Source organism: Anthonomus grandis, chromosome 14 (genome assembly GCF_022605725.1).
Source record: "Anthonomus grandis grandis chromosome 14, icAntGran1.3, whole genome shotgun sequence".
In the NCBI taxonomy this organism is placed as follows: Eukaryota; Metazoa; Arthropoda; class Insecta; order Coleoptera; family Curculionidae; genus Anthonomus; species Anthonomus grandis.
The window spans coordinates 9,654,397-9,671,416 of NC_065559.1; positions in this window are offsets into that span (position 1 = coordinate 9,654,397).

Sequence of the window (17,020 nt, forward strand, 5' to 3'; positions counted from 1 at the left end):
AATTTGCTCACTTTGTGCCCGTGCTTAATCAAAATCGAGCAATGAAAATTATTAGAACCAAATTAATTAAATGTAAATTTGATAGCGCTGCGGTAGTTTATCTCTTAAGATAGGCGTACAAAGTTTTAACTGGAAGTACTGCTAGAAGTAATTAGAATTTAATTTCCTTCAAAAGTAATCGGTAGGTAAACTATTATTGGCAATTCTTTTGTCTTTGTTAATTATTACGATACATTTATGAGGATAATATTTCTTTTCTTTAAATCTATTTTCTTGACTATGGTAAGAGATTTAAGGAAAGCATATGGGGGCTTTAATAGAAAAAAACAACCTTTATATTTAAAATTGTAAAATAATGAAAATCTTGATTGACTCTCAGAATTTATAAGCTTTCTTAGCTCTCTGAAAACGTCTCAAGTCTAAATTCGTTTACTTATATCTCCAACAAGACAAGAAGTTTAAAACAGTTTAACTAATGTTTATTTGAAGTAGTTTTGTCTAAGCAAGCACTTTTTTGGTTTTGCAAGGAATTTTTAATACTCCTTAACGTTTAATACGCCTTTTCCCAAATTGCAAGAAGTTTTAGGTGAAAAGGAATTCATTGCATAAGTTTAATAAGGAATGCTATTTCTCAGTTATTTATGATAATTTAAATACAACTAACAGATTTACCTTAAAGGAGAATATTTCCTAGTCCCAAACTCAGGTATATCTAGAAACATGAAACAAAGAAAAGCGAACGTTGAAAACAACCGGAATTTCATGGAAAATCCAATTAGCCTTCGGTTGTAACACCAGCACGAAATGGGCCAAGCCGACGGTTTTGTATCAGATATGGAGAGATTTCCAGATATGAAGAAAATTTCCTTTTCCCTACGAAAGTCGAGAAAATTGCCAGAGCTATTTAATTAATAAGCGAGGTAAATAGCAATATTAGCTGAAAATGAAGACCTTTGGTTTTGGGGATTCAATTCAATTCAAAATGTTTTATTTCCAAATATATAAGAAAGATATTACAATGCCAAAAAATAAGGAAAATACTAAAGTAGCACTTATTGCACCTTTGTTCATAATGTCATACTTGGAATATTAATTATATTAATTACGTTGACAAATCGTTTGACACGAAATGTCATGGGTTACTTTTTGTAAATTTTCTTGCTATTTCTGCTCAGGTTTTAGACCTAATTTCTAATTATCTGGGTAAGAAAAAGCATAGTGTCTTAAGAATAAAAGTATAATGCATAAAAACACCGAAATTATATTTTATAATTTTACTTTTTATTCTAATAGGTATTAAAAACCTACCAGAACTATATAAAACACATCACGATAGTAGATAATTATGGCTGTTCGTCGGCCATATCTTGTATGACCAGGCGGTAAAAAGAATTATTGGGTAAATCGGTTAAGAAGAATCGCCCGAAAATATTTTCAAGTTCTAAAAATGACCGCCACAGGGCGTAACTGCCATTTAAAATTTTAATATTACATTTTCTTTAAATTTTGAATAATAACTTGAATTTTTTTCAACACATTTTCATTACACTTAAAATATTCTTAAAGAAAATTCTGTTATTTCAAAAACAAAAAATGGTTGGTGGCGGTTAATTGTTCTTGTAAAACCCCGCTTTAACATTTTAACTATTTTACTGATTTTAACAAATTTAATATCGTTGAAAAGAGTATTTCTTAGGCAATATAGTTAATTTTGATAGCATGTCCTAAAATATAAAAAAAATAAATTAAAAATAAACTTTTTCTTTACGAGAAAGTAGATAAATAACATCCAAAGAAACTAGTGAAAACCATTTTCTTAAATATTGTTCCTAACCTCAAATATTGGGAAAATGGGATTAGTGAGACAAGGATCGCGCGGCAAATTTTTTAAAAGTATTAAAAATTTAGCTACAAAATAAATAAGGTCTTAAAGAGGCCACTGTGAGTCAAAAAATATATACGAAAGTGGTCCCAGAAGTACCCGGCCTGATCTAGAGATGTCGGTAGTAGTTTGAAAAATATCAGTGTATTAGAAAGTATACAATCTATAAAGCATATGTTTCAAGTTTGAAGACGCCACGTTGTTTAGTATTTGTTTGGCAGCCATCAATAGTGAACGTTTTCAATAAATTTGTGAAAATGGAGAAAATTGGTCATCTTTATGTGATACAATACTTTTATTTGAAAGGCCTCAGCCAATATCCCTACCAATATAAAAGCTGAACTGGATTCTACTCTGGGTGAGTCTGCTCCTTCGTTAACAGTAAAATATTGGGTAGCAGAGTTTAAACGAGGCCGTACGAGCTGCCAAGACGAGTATCGCAGTGGTCGACCAAATGAGCTAACGACTCCAGAAATTTTAAAGAAAATTCACAAAGTGGTACTGGACGATCGTCGACTGAAAGTGCGCTAGCTAGCGGACATACTAGGCATTTCAAAAAGTGCGGTACATCGCATATTAATTGAAAATTTTGACATGAGAAAGCTGTGCGCAAGATGGGTGCTGCGTTTGCTCACACTCGAGCAAAAACGGTGTCGTGAAGATGTTTCAATTGAGTGTTTAGCGAAATTTAATAGCAACAAAGCAGAATTTTTGCGTCGTTTCATAACCATGGATGAAACATGGATCCATCACTTCACACCTGAGACAAAAGAACAATCACAACAATGGACTCAAAAGGAAGAACCGGCTCCAAAGAAGGTGAAAACCGTTTCATCTGCAGGCAAGGTCATGGCGTCGGTTTTTTGGGATGCGCGAGGGATAATTTTCATTGACTATCTTGAAAAAGGAAAAACTATCAACGGCGAATATTATATGAACTTATTGCAAAGTTTGAGCGAAGAAATCAAGCAAAAACGGTCGCATTTGCTTAAGAAGAAAGTGTTGTTTCATCAGGGCAATGCACCAGCTCACAAATCCGTTATTGCAATGGCCAAAATTAACGAATTAAAGTTTGAATTGCTACCTTATGCACCCTATTCGCCAGACTTAGCCCCCCTGAGATTATTTTCTGTTTCCAAACTTAAAACTAAAAAACTGGCTCAGTGGTCAAAGATTTTCCAACGATGAAGAAGTGATCTCTGCAGTTAATGGCTATTTCGAGGCGCAAGACAGTTCTTATTATAAAAAGGGTATCGAACTTATAAAAGATCGCTGGGAAAAGTGTATAGAGCTGAAAGGAGATTATGTTGAAAAATAAATACTTTAATTTTTTTCCAAAATTTTCGTGTTTTCTTTCTTGGGTCGGGTACTTCTGGGACCACCCTCGTATATCATCCAAACATTTATGTTGCTTCAAAGCTACTAAACGCATCCTGAACTTATTAAACCATTTTAATATTATACGTATAATCGAGGATCAATTATAGTTAGTTTACTGACTTATTTTTATAATATGGTCTATCGCTCTAAAAAGAAGCGTTTTTGAAAGGATAAGGAAAGTGATCTAATGGCGACCCAGGTATTCAAAATCACCTCCGTTATTTTGAACATTTGAATTTTTTCACGTCGAAGTCATACGACGAAGTTCTCGTAATATGGCCGTGGAACAGTCTTATTGGATCACCCAGTACTTTATCTGATGAAGTGTTCGTCAACGTAGCTCTTCCATCTTTTTCATTATTCTTCGATCCTATTTATGATCTTCTCTCCTATTTTTGATTATTCGCATTTCTGAGGATTTCCACCTGCTTTTTACTCTCCATTTTTGTCAGCTCTATTATCTTATTGTGCCCGTTACAGAAGTCATATTTTTGCTACAATAATTTAATTTTTCGTCAGTTCTCGTATATTTTACAACTCCCTTGCTTTTTTACACTTCCTGCTTACGATCCTGTTTATCTCCTTATACTTTAGGGCTATTCCCTTGCATTTCCTTCTCTCCGTCATGAGTTCCTGAGATTCCTCTGCCATCCATTGCTTTTTCTTTTTATTTTCCTCAAGCCAAATCAAATCCTGTTCCTGAACTTTTACTATGATATTATTTATTTCATCTCACGTATCCTCTCTGTCTAGTTTTTCTGGTGTGTCAATTTTTTCCATATCGTTACGTTTCTCCAAAACTGTTTATTTATTTAAGGTGTTATGTTTTGTGAAACATTTTACTTTTTGATTTTGAGGCTAATCTGATTTTATTACTTCATCCACCTTGCTACAAAATTCTTTAAGGTATAATTGTATTACGTTCATAATACGATGAGATGTCTGTTTCACCACTATGATTCGATTATTGAGAGGTAAATAATCCACAACGTCCCCCTTTATCTCATCTAACGCATCCGAAAATGAAGATGCTTAAAGCAAACATAGCAAATTTTGAAACAGTACCTTGGGAGTTTCCGACTATATTAACAAAAATCGTTACACTAAAATGTAAAAGGATAATAGAAATATTTAAGAGAATTATTGTAAAAATTATATATCAGGCCAAGGTAGATATTTTTAAAAAATGTACTTGAACGGAAAATTATGATTGTGTCTTTTTTGGAAAAATGTCTACTTACATGTCAAAAAAAACGTTAAAATTAGTCATAAACTTGGAGACTGACGTCCACAGTTTCAGTTTACCGATCAAAAGCATGCGTAAGCCTTTTATATACTTCCGTTTGACGTTTGACGTTTGACTATGAAGTTACTGCTATTAGCCTGTTTCATTATAAATAAATAATATATCGCTTGCTTTTACCATATTGGTCAATTATGTGTCGTATACGTATCGTATGTCCGAATTAAGTCGAAAAATAAATTTTTTACCGGTTGAAAAACTCAGGTTGGGAAACCGTTATAATTATCTGAAGATTCCAGTAGCAATGTTAATAGGTTTAGCATAAGTTTTGGCACATTTGTCATTCACTAATTCAATTATTAACTATGAGTTTACTATTATTTTTTGTTTGGAAATATGGATTAAAATTACTTGATTCCTAGTTATATATCATAATTGTTAAACATTTAGACTTCATAAATTTCTTTTAAATTATAAAATGTAGTTATAAAAGACCAATAAGTAGTTCAGATTTAGATCAAAAGTGGCATATGGCAGGTTATGAGTCGATATTAAAAAATAATAAATTTACCCCGGTTCACATAGCATTCGACATTTGCAAGATTTTTTCTTATAATATTATAAATTTGCGTTTGACTCATCAATAATGTACATTTAAAATTAATGAAATTTATTCCAAGCTGTGTACTATGAAGCATATAACACACTAAGTGTAAGTAACGAATTCCTTAAAAAATCACCAAAGCATTTTTTAAGAATACACACTAGAGCACCTCATAATTTGTCTATTAAGCCAAATATACCCTAGTGCAAGTTAACACTCACTCTGTATACTACGGCTTTATTATTTAATAAGATTATTACTTCCTTAAGCTGCTTTAAATTAAAGTTAAAATAATAACACTTTTTCAGGATTTATCAAATAAAACTATCCCACCTAATAGCAGAATATACAAAATGGTATGTTAATGTCAAAAGGTATTTTAAAAACCAAACATACAGATATACTCTAAAAATATAAAGTACTATATATAAAAAATCGTTTTTTTATCGAACTAGTGAATGAAGTGCCTTTTCATTTATTACACTTTTATAAAATAAAGACAGAGCTAATATCTTTAACAAAAATGTTAAACTTATAAAATATATTGTAACCGACTTTTTAACAAATTTAATAAATCAAAATCTTAGAAAATATTCTTTTCTGATAACTTGAAAATAGCTCGAATAAAGGAAAGCCTAACATGACGAACATCATTGTCATTTCCTTGCTACCCATTACTATCAAGATGTTTAAAAAATGTCTATCAACCAGAATTATAATCTATTTTGAAAGGGCACACTATTTATATCTTGCCAATTTGGGTTCAGACAGTCCAATTTGAATTTAAGAGATATTATATTGACAATTTTAGATCATATGTCTTACATTGCAAACTCATTTAACAGTTTGGAGAACAGAGGTACCATAATTTGTGACTTGAGTACTTTCCCGTCAAAACAGAAGTGACAGAATAGTTAAGCACGTCAAAAATTAACTTGCATCGTTTAAAAAATAAAGACGTTAATGTATATGCCAGTAGTCGAACAGCCTTGTCAAATCTTACCTTTAAAATCCTATTAGAAAAATATTTTTTTAGCCATAAATTTGATTTAAGAAGAAATTGATGTCTGCAGGTGTCTACTTATTATTAAAAAAAATTAATAAGATTAGACATTAATAGTACATATCGTTTTTCCTTCAAAAATGTATTTTTCCTAGTGATCGGATATTCACGTTGAGTAGTCGTATTATAGAATTAATTTTCATTGAGAACTTTACTTTAGAATAAGCAAAAATGGTAATTGGGTAGAGTAAAATAGAAAAACGGAGTTTTCCTTTTGTTCTAGACCACTTATAATATATACGACTATAGGTTTGTTCTCACTGCAAATTTCTAACAAGTTGAAACTGTTTCCAAACCACTCTTGATGCGCATGCGTAAAATATCACAAATTCTGATCGACTTAAAACAGTCTGTGAGAACATCAAATATGAGTTAAATGAAGTCCAATTTAAAAGAAGAAGACCAGCAAAAATAACCTCATTTTTAAATGCCAGTGAGAAATGAGAAAATAAATAAAACGTAAACAAAAACATATTTGTTACAATACAACCTTAAAATAGGCGTATATTATTAATAGAGTTTAAAATTGTGTAATTGTTTGCTACTTCAGGGCTTACTCTAAAATTTGTAACAAATTCTGTTCTATTAAATTGGGACACAATCGCATCTAAACAGTTTTGGGCCCTATCCGTTTTTCAAGTAAATCTTCTGTGTCGGAATCTGAAAATTCTAATAATTTAGATTTTTACGATGATTGAAAATCAATCATTTCGTCAATGTGTATTTTTAATTTCCTACAATTTCAAATATAATTTTAAAACGAATATTAGAGATTATACAAAGCGACTAAACACAAACATAAATTTAGAGGTTATGTTAAAATTCAAAGATTCAAGATCGGCGTTTATTGGCTACCCGAATTCTCTGACCCTTTGCGTGAAATAAATTCGAAAAAGATCAGATGACGATCAGAAATTTGTGTAAGAATACCAAACTTTTGATTTGAAACCGATTAGAAAATTCTGTGCGAACGATTTTACTATATTAACCATGTTTTTTGTCGAAAACGTGTTTCTTACTGCCGTGAGAACAAACTAAAAACCTATATTTACATAAATGTAAACATAATAATATAATCTAGTGTTTAGCTATGCTTCTTAATTAATTTCAAAATAGACTTATTGTTTGTATGTATTTAAAGTAAAAAGGAAGTCACCCATCCAAAAAAATAGGCACATCATTTCGCGGTAATTTAGTTTACCCGAACAACCGAACGAAATAAAAAAAATCTGAAATATGTAATTAGCGAATACTTAAGCAGGTGAAAGACAAGGAAATTATAGCTGTATTTTCGAGTTCTTATGCAGGTACCTAAAATATACTCAACCTATCGTCTTATAGCATGCTATTGCGGCGAAAACAAAGCGAAACCCGCTTGATGAAGTTATTATGGTCAGACACGAAGTCGCTTAGGCCGGAGGCGACAGGTGCAAAATAGTACAGTAAATCTTGCAAATTTTTTACCAAAAATGATTAACTTTGTTATATTTTGGAGCTTTCTTCGGGTTTTTATGAAAATCACAAATATGGAAAGTTGAGCTAGAGCTCGATACCGTTTTTTTGAAATAGTACTTTAGGTTCTCAAAAACCATACGTTGTAGATAAAAACTTGCTAAATAAAAATTGTAGAGCATTCATTTCTTTATAGTTTATCTCATTTCGTCTTCAATGTACGACAAACCAAAAAAGTAAGTAATCCAAAAAAAAGTTTTATTCGATTAAAACTTATTTGATATATATATCACCTCAAATTGTATAATATCGATAAAGCTAACATTATAATAAGTGAACGATTGAAAATGAAATCCCGAAATTTTTCCAAAAGTTCTTCTCCGTATAAGCTACAATCCCATTAATTTACCTGATTTTAATATTAAGATTTTAAAAAAAGGTTACATACATTACCGGTTTTGCCTACAATAGCCACCTCTTTATAAGGTTCATTCAGTACACTGAGTACATCATGAACGATGGACATAAGTCATTAATTACATGCAAAGTAAACAATCTCTATGTAAAAGGTTAACTTACTGTATCTTGTGAAAAGTTTATCTTTTAAATATCTTGTTACAGATTAAAAAAAATGTTTATTGAGAAAAGGTAAAAAAAAATTTAGGTACCTTTGGCGCTCTCTAGCTTCGACGCAGTTGAAAGTCATAAAATAAATTATAGGGAATTTACTGCTTAACAATTTTTATCTTACAAATTTGTTTCTACATACAATTTTTAAGAAATATCGAATCCAATTTTTTTTTACTTATTCAAAAAACGACATGGATCTGACCATTTGAGCATTTAACATCAGCCCGAAGAAATCCCTAAAATATGAAAAAGTTATTTCTTTTTGTTCAAATCAGGCTCTTTTGAGTTTTACTTCTTATTGCCTTAAAATGACCGTTAACAATGAGCAGAATTATGAGTTATTGTTGGAAGTAAGGCAACAAATTTCGGATATTCTGATAGACATCGAAGGCATTAAAAGGAACCTTGTGGAGTGTGGTTTAAGAGTAGAGGAGTTGGAGAATACATTTTCTGCTTTAGAGAGTGAAAATGTAGGTTTTAGGAAAAGACAGACATGTGAAAGAAACAGAAGAAGAACCAGATAATTATATTTAGACTAGTGGAAAATGTAGAAAGCTCTTTGGAAAGGCGTGTTCTCAACTCAACTCAACTTAACTCAACTCAAAAATGCTTTATTGTCAATATAAACATAGAAGTTGTAGACAAAGCCAATAGACTGTACATTAAAGGAATAAAAACGAGAAACTAATTTAAAATAAAATAAAATTATATAAAACTTTGAAAAATACTTAAATGCTAATCATTAAAAAATTCACCTAAACTATAGTACGTTTTACTAGCAAAAAATATTTTCGTCCTTGTACGCAGGCTTTTTTCAGTCTTAAGTTGTCTTATTTCTAGTGAAAGTTTATTAAACTGCTTTCTACCTCCATATGTGATAGAGCTACGGACAAGTTCAAAATGAGGAATGGGTGGCCTCAACAAATAATTTTGTCGCATATTATAGTGGCTTCCTAGGTGGAGTTCCTGTTTATATTTTCTAAAAACTAAGCAAACTGTTTCCAAAATAAAAATACAACACAGGGTTAAAATATTATGACTTACAAAAAGCGGGTGACATGAGTCACGAGGCTTGGCCCCACATAGATATCTAATGGCCCTTTTCTGGAGTACAAACACTGAACTAAAAAGTGAATTTGAACATGAACCCCAAAAGCAAATTCCATATCGAAGGTGCGACTCGATAATCGCGAAGTATGAAGATCTAGCGATGGAGAAATTAAGACTGGTGGCAATAACCCTTAGGGCGTAGCAGCCTGATGAGACTTTTCTACATACATTCACAATATGGTCTTCAAATTTAAGGAACTTGTCTATGGAAAGACCCAAAAACTTACTGAACGGTGGCATGGTGATGGCTTCATTATTTAAACATATATCATTTGTATTACATTTAAAATTAAGAATATTTGTTTTGAAAAATTAAATGTCAAAAAATTTGCATGACACCAGTCTTTTATTTTTAACAAATCTGCACGTATATTGGCCTCCATTTGAGAAACATCAGAGTCGTGCTAGAGGATGGTGGTATCATCGGCAAACAATTTGCCAGTTACCTGCAGTTGTGGCAGATCGTTCATATAAATGAGAAAAACTAAAGGACCAAGTACTGATCCTTGCGGAACACCCACATTTATATTAAGTTCCTTAGAGATACCACCAATAAATTTGACAGCCTGGACACGATTTTATAAGTAGCAACGAAACCACTCAAGGGCAGTTCCTCTGAAACCATAGAGCTCCAGTTTCATCAGCAGCACTCTGTGACGCAGTCAAAAAACTTTTAGCAAAGTTTTATTGGTCAACGTTAAACCACAAGACTTAAATAATTTATTCAGATTTGGAACTAGGGCTAAAGGACGAATTTGACCAGGTCACTGTGAAGTTTATTAGATTTTCTGTAAAAACAAAAAATAGTTTTTGCTATGATAATCGATTATTTTATTTGTGACAAATTATAACCTTAATGCCAATGCAATGAAGTCCAGTGCAAATTACGAGCCAAGCAAACTGTCTTTAAGCCTTTGTAAATATTTTGTGCACTTCATGATGAACAGATTTAAGTCCACAAATTCGTGAGTGTCTTTCCTCCAATCATGCTAAGCACAAAATGTATGCACACGTTTGAAGACATTTTGCTTGCTTAGTTTAGACTCGTCTTAAGCCAAAATACTTTATTTTTATATTTATATCATAACACAAAGTATTAATTGTTATACAAAAAAGAAAAGTACTGAACTAAAATGATAGAGTAAAAAAATATTTATTCGAAAATTAAATACACAAAAATGCTCTTTTAACTAAAAATCAATAAAAAATACATTTACAAAGAAAAAATCCAATATTTCACCTACTAAATTTAAATATAAATAAAATTCTATTCAACTTAAAAGTAACTAAAAACATAGGTAGCACCTCACTCTTGCCTCCTCCTCTCTGTTGAGATGCCAATTGCCAGTCACCCTACATAAACACTATTTAAAAATGAAATGCTATATTTGAAAAATCAAACCTTTAAACGCATCTAAAGAAGTTTTTAGATGTACCAACTTATTAGCTAGACTTTGTAACTATTATTGTCCATTTTAGTAAAGGTGATTTCTTATATTCACTATAAACGAAGGGTAAACGTATATGCGCAGAATACGAGATCATAAAGGGTGACAAATGACCGCACCAAATAGCATAGCGACTAATGATATAGTGGCCATAATGAGACTGAAAGTGATCCGACAAACTGAGGATTCGGTAAACTTCGGGGCCGAGGCACTACGTGCAATAAGTATTATTTCCTAAAGCCTTGGGTCCGAAAGCTTCCGAAGGATGAACTAACAAACATTAGTTGTTTGAACCAGGTTGTGACAACTAAATTTGTAGTAATGTTTTCGTTGTTTTTTATTGAACCTTGTTGGAAAATAATGAAGAATTGTTTCCACAAATAAATTAGTAGTAAGATATGTTATTATAAAAAATTGTTTTGAAGCTGATAAAGTTAGTTGTAGTAGCTTGCAAGGTCCAACTAATTTAAAATAGCTGGAACAATAGAGACATAAAATTTGAAGCAACAAATTTTATAGTAATAGCAACTAAAAATTTTCAACTAACACGTTTAGCTAACCTGTTTTTCTCAGTATTCCTTTAAAAATGATGAAAAACTGTAATATAGACCATTTCAAAGCTCTTTTGTCTGTTCAGATTTAATAAAAAAATATGTTGAATATAGTAGGAGGTGGATCGGCTGCCGATAAATTTCTATTTTAATAATGCATCAGTAAGAAATCTGCTCATAAAAACACCTTTTTTACTCCGAATCCAATATCTTGAGTTGCAACATTTCGGGATTGTTGAACAGTAATTTTAAAAAACGCATTTATAAGCAAAGACCTTAGGCTTGTTGATTTCTTGACTCACACCAACTACTAGTAGTAGTTAGCCAAATTCAGGCATATTCAATTGTATACCAGTATCATTTCCTACAGGGTCTCTACTAATATAGTAATACCATCGTCATCTATTAAGAAATATTCAGAAGTGTAAAAGTAAATGCCACGTAATGTTTTTAAAATACAGATCCCCTTTTCAGGCATATAAAATGCCTAATGAATAATCGGTTAGATGGCGCTACCCGCTTCATACAGTTAACACCACGTAAGGAAAAACTTTATATATTGATTTTTTTTTTCAAATATTTTTTGACAGACTTTTTAGCAAGGGTCTCTTGTCAATACTGTTTTCTTATGCGTTAGGCTTTCAGAGCCTTTGTACAGGGTGAGCATTTTCTCACAATCTACGGGGTGTTTAAAAAAATAAGTCCAAAGTCTTTATTTAGCATTGATTTTAGCTGTTTTCTAGTTTTAGCTTTAAAAGAAGTTTTTTTTTATTAAATGTTTGTTGAAGTTGGATACCAACTTTTTATTTTAAATGAAATACAAAAACCTAAGACATATTCTTTAGACCAAAGCTCGCTGATTTAATTAAACTTACCTTAGTACAAAGTGATCCTTTAGGCGTTAAACGACCCTGAAATTAACATTTTGGAATTTTTGTTCTTGATTAATTCTTCTTAAACGGTGCATACTATTTTTCCGAAATTTGGTACATTTCCATAGCTTTATAGAATAAAACAAACTGCTATTTGACCAAGCACCTTCTTTTAGCCCCTATAGGGTTTTTGTTTATTACGCATCAGGTCTTTGCTCTTTGATACTAAAATATGATTGTGTTTCTTGCTTTAAAAACAACTTTGATGTTTTATTTCGTATATTTTTAAGACAATATTAAGCCGGGTCCAGACTATGTAACAAAATATGTTAATATGACAAAGTTGTACAACTTTGTTGTGTAACTTGTTATAAATTAGCACAAGCATCCAGACTATATAACAAAATACAAAACAAAAAAGTGCGCATAATTTTCGCAGCATTTTAGCTGGTAGGTGGGAGTACGTAAAATGTCGTCAAAAGTAGAGCATATCATCATCGCAGCAGCAGCTTGCGTAATTTTGTGCAGGCGACACCGACCTGTTAAGCGAAGATTTTGGGTGCGGCCTTCATTAAAAGCTCGAGAAATATATAGTGGTACAGCTTTTTTAGTTGATCTGAAAAGAGATTACCTTAGACTCATCAGCAGAAGACATTAAATGTGATGGCAGTTTTAAAAACTTCTTAAGAATGACAAGTTCTGATTTTGACTATCTTATAAATGAAATCGGTCATAAAATACACAGGAAAGACACAACATTTCGAGATGCAATTCCAGTAAGAGAAAGATTAGCAGTTGCGATGAGATTCTTAGCAAGTGGAGATTCCTATCAAAGTTTAAGCTATTTATTTCAATTTTCTAAGCAGAGTATTTCGAATATTGTGTCAGAAGTTTGTGACGCTCTCATTGACTGTTTAAGAGATATAATTAAAGTAAGTATATTTTAATTTAGTTTCATAAAGAAAGTAACATTTGCGTAAAATTAAGTCATCCTCGGTATTATCTTCTGCACCTGTGCATGATTGAGTGTCAGTGTCTGTTTGAATTGGTGTAGGTGGGGAAGTTACGGGTGTAGGGTGTAGTGGATGGAATGGAGTATGGCTCAGGTATATTGTATGATTTAGTGCCTGTTTGATCTCATGTAGCTGGTGAAGCAGGGGGCGTCGGTGTAGCGAACGGAGTGGTAAATGTCCCAGGTTCTATGTCTGAACACTCTGCTCTATAGAGAGTATTATTTATTTCAAATTTGGCGTGGATTTGCACCGATTTACTCTTAAGGTTTCGCAAGGTGGTCGTAACATATTCACCATATACATCAAAGTCAAGTCGCTTTTTCACGTTACTTGATAGTTCTTTCATTACCGCGTACGCTTCTTTAGATTTCGTGTCTTTTTCCATTCTCTTGTTACCTTTATTTATAGGTATACGTGCAATAGTTTTATTTACTGTTTTTTCTTGACGTTTTTCTGTATCATTTTGCACCTTTGTGATCGCTCTTCTTCCTATAAAACCAGAAAAAACCGAAAATAGCGTTTTGATATAAAACTTGTATATAACGATTAAAGGCCTGTTCCAAGAAGACAAAGACAAGCCAGTCAGAGTCAATTGTCACATGTCAATTCTATGACTGTTTCTGAGCAGTCCGATTGGCTCTGACCGCTTTGTGATTCTTCTATAAACAGAACTTAAAACAATTGTATTGAAATGAATATAATAACATAACATAATTTCTCTTTCTTCAGCCACTCAAATATCAAGAGGAATGGCAACAGATTTTGACCAGAAGTGGAATTACCCTCACTGTTGTGGTAGTATTGATGGAAAACACATATGTTTACAAGCTCCAATAAATATTGGAAGCGACTATTTCAATTACAAGGGATTTTTCAGCATAGTGCTTTTAGCTATAGTGGATGCTAACTATTGCTTTACGTTTGTAAATATAGGTTGCCAATGCCGTTTGTCTGATAGCGGAATACTTGCTAATACCACATTTAAGTTACTTGAAACCTCTTCCTTGAATCTCCCATTAATGAAAGTTTTACCGGGACGAATATCACCTTCACCTTTTGTGTTTCTTGGTGATAAGGCATTTGCTTTACAGCCACACATGATGACACCCTTCCCAGGCACTCAACAGAAAGGGTCACCGGCTCGGATTTACAATTACAGACACAGCATAGCAAGACGCGTAGTCGAAAATACAATTGTAATTATATCTGTTATATTCAGGGTGTTTAGAAAACCAATGCTTCTTGAGCCTCAAAAGGCAGAAAAGGTAGTTTTAGCAAATTCTTATCTCCACAATTTTCTTCGAAAAGGTCGATCAAATTTATCCTACTGTCCACCAGGAACTTTTGATTCAGAGGACGCGCTTACGGGAGAATCAATACCTGGAACATGGAGAGTCAAAGGTCAGTCAAATGGTACTTTGGTAAAACTTTAATTAGTAAACTATTAAAGTATTAGTAAACTTTAGTAAACTATTAATTTAAAGTGGGCTTACCTCAACCGCAGTGATATTCCCAGTGTCCTATGTCTCAGTATCTTGCTTGGGAGATAGATCACTTTCAGTAGAATAATGTGCCTCATTTTTATCTTTCAAAAATGAAAGCATTTAAAAAAAAGCCATTTTGTTTTACAAGGAGCGTCAGCTCCATCGCCACTCTTTCCTTTTTTCAATTCTCGCTGAAATTGCCCAATCAGCATGCGCATTTTTTTAACTTCATTTGTATCTGTTTTCACTTCTGCGGCTATTTCAGTCCATGCGTCGTGTTTTTTATTTCTGTTTTTAAAATCCATAAATGTAGGATCCCATAATACTCGTTGCTCACGAAATAGTTCCATTAAATGAGTAGTCAATTCTTTCGGCCATTCCATCGCGTAAATACCTCCACGTGAGCAGATCAATGAAAAATGTAGCAAAACAAACAAGGCGATGTCACACCAACGGTTCCCGTTCTTGTACTACTCCAAACACTATTCGCTTCGCAGTGCCAGGGAATGTTTCAATAACTTGTTTTTAAATATAGACCAGTTGCAGTGCGATTTTACAACAAAGTTTTATAACTTTCTTTGATCTTTATCGAAAACTGATGGATAACACAAAACATGCTATATAACCAGCAAAATGTTACACAACACTAATTTTTATTTAAAATTCTATAAGAAGTTACAAAACTTCGTTATTTAACCTATTTTGTTACATAGTCTGGACCCGGCTTTAGGGTCTACTTTCAATGTCTTGAATACTATAACTTATAGCCAATGTTGTTTTGGGAAGTAGTCACCAAGTTATTGAAACATTTGCGCTTTATAGGGATGGAATTTATGTAATTTGAGTAGTTTCCTTAAAGATACGCGGATTAATCTGATCAACTGAATTTGCGTTGCTTCTTTCAGTAATGTTGGTTCATCTCTTTATTTATTTGGATGCTTCTGGTTAAATACTTAAGCTCGTCGAATGTTTGAACTTCTAAAGCAAAAACAGAAATCTGCTAGAATGTCTGAGTAGAAACCAATTATTTGTGAATTTTTTCAGATACGAATAAACAAAAATTAGAGTAAAATGATAAAGAGTTTTAAATAATGTTTTAGTTAAGAAAAAAAACGATATTTAAGGTTTCGCTGAAAAGAATATTTTAGGATTTTTCAAATAAGGTATCATAAACAGAGGGTTCTCATTTGAGATTATAGGAAGGGGGGTGGCTGAGAGTAATGGTGAGGTCAAAGTATTACATATTTGTTTTTAGCGATTAATTTTTTTTCTTAGTTTCCTGTATTACTTCCGAATTTAAGTTTTCAAGTTAACATCCTGTATAGGTGATTGTAGTAATAAAATTGTAATAAATATTTTCTGACTAATGGTATTAGTATTTCTAGCAGAAAATCAGCCTTAGTAATTCTCACACGAAACAATCTACAAATAAATAATCAAATAATTTTAAGTAATACTACCCTCCCATAAATATAGGACCTTGGTGTATATTTAGACCAAAAATTGACATGGAATAAATTATATCTTACAAAAAACTAAAAAGAGCTTGAATATTTTAAAATCAGTCATTAATTTCTCAACTATGATCTTAAAACATAGGTATTTAATGTTCTATCAATTACTAGATCCTTGCTGAATAACGGCTCAATGTTTTATGGTTCTGCTACTAAAACGAGACTATCAAAGGTTGATCGTATATAATATAGAGCTCTGAGTTTAGTCACAGGCGCATTACCATTCACGCCGATTGAAGCATTACTGGCAGAGACTAATTAGCTACCATTAGAGATAAAACAAAAAATTTTAGCAGAAAAACTTTTGATTAAAAATATGCAGTATCGGAATAACCCACTAATAGATAAAATTCATAAACTTGGTATGTCTAATTTAACTAATGGTTATTGGTTTAATAAAAACAGTCCTCCACTGGCTGAAGCTTATACTGAAACAAAAAACCTCCATCAGTTCATTAATGAAACAAATATACTGTGGGTGTACGAATTACCTTTTGGGGTTAATTTTTTTGACCCCACAATAATATTTCCTAAATGATGGTACAGGTTGTGCCTTTATTATTTCGAACATTAAAATTAGAAGAAAGTACAAGTGTGAGGACTATGCTCTTATTTTTACGCAGAGGCCTTAGCAAGATTGGAAGTCCTGGAATTTATCAGTGATGCTAATATTATTTCAAACTTTTTAATACTTTCTGATTGATGAACACTGAAAAACGAACATAGTTTTAAACACCCAGTTATTTTTGAGATTTGAGAGGTTGTCAGTATCCT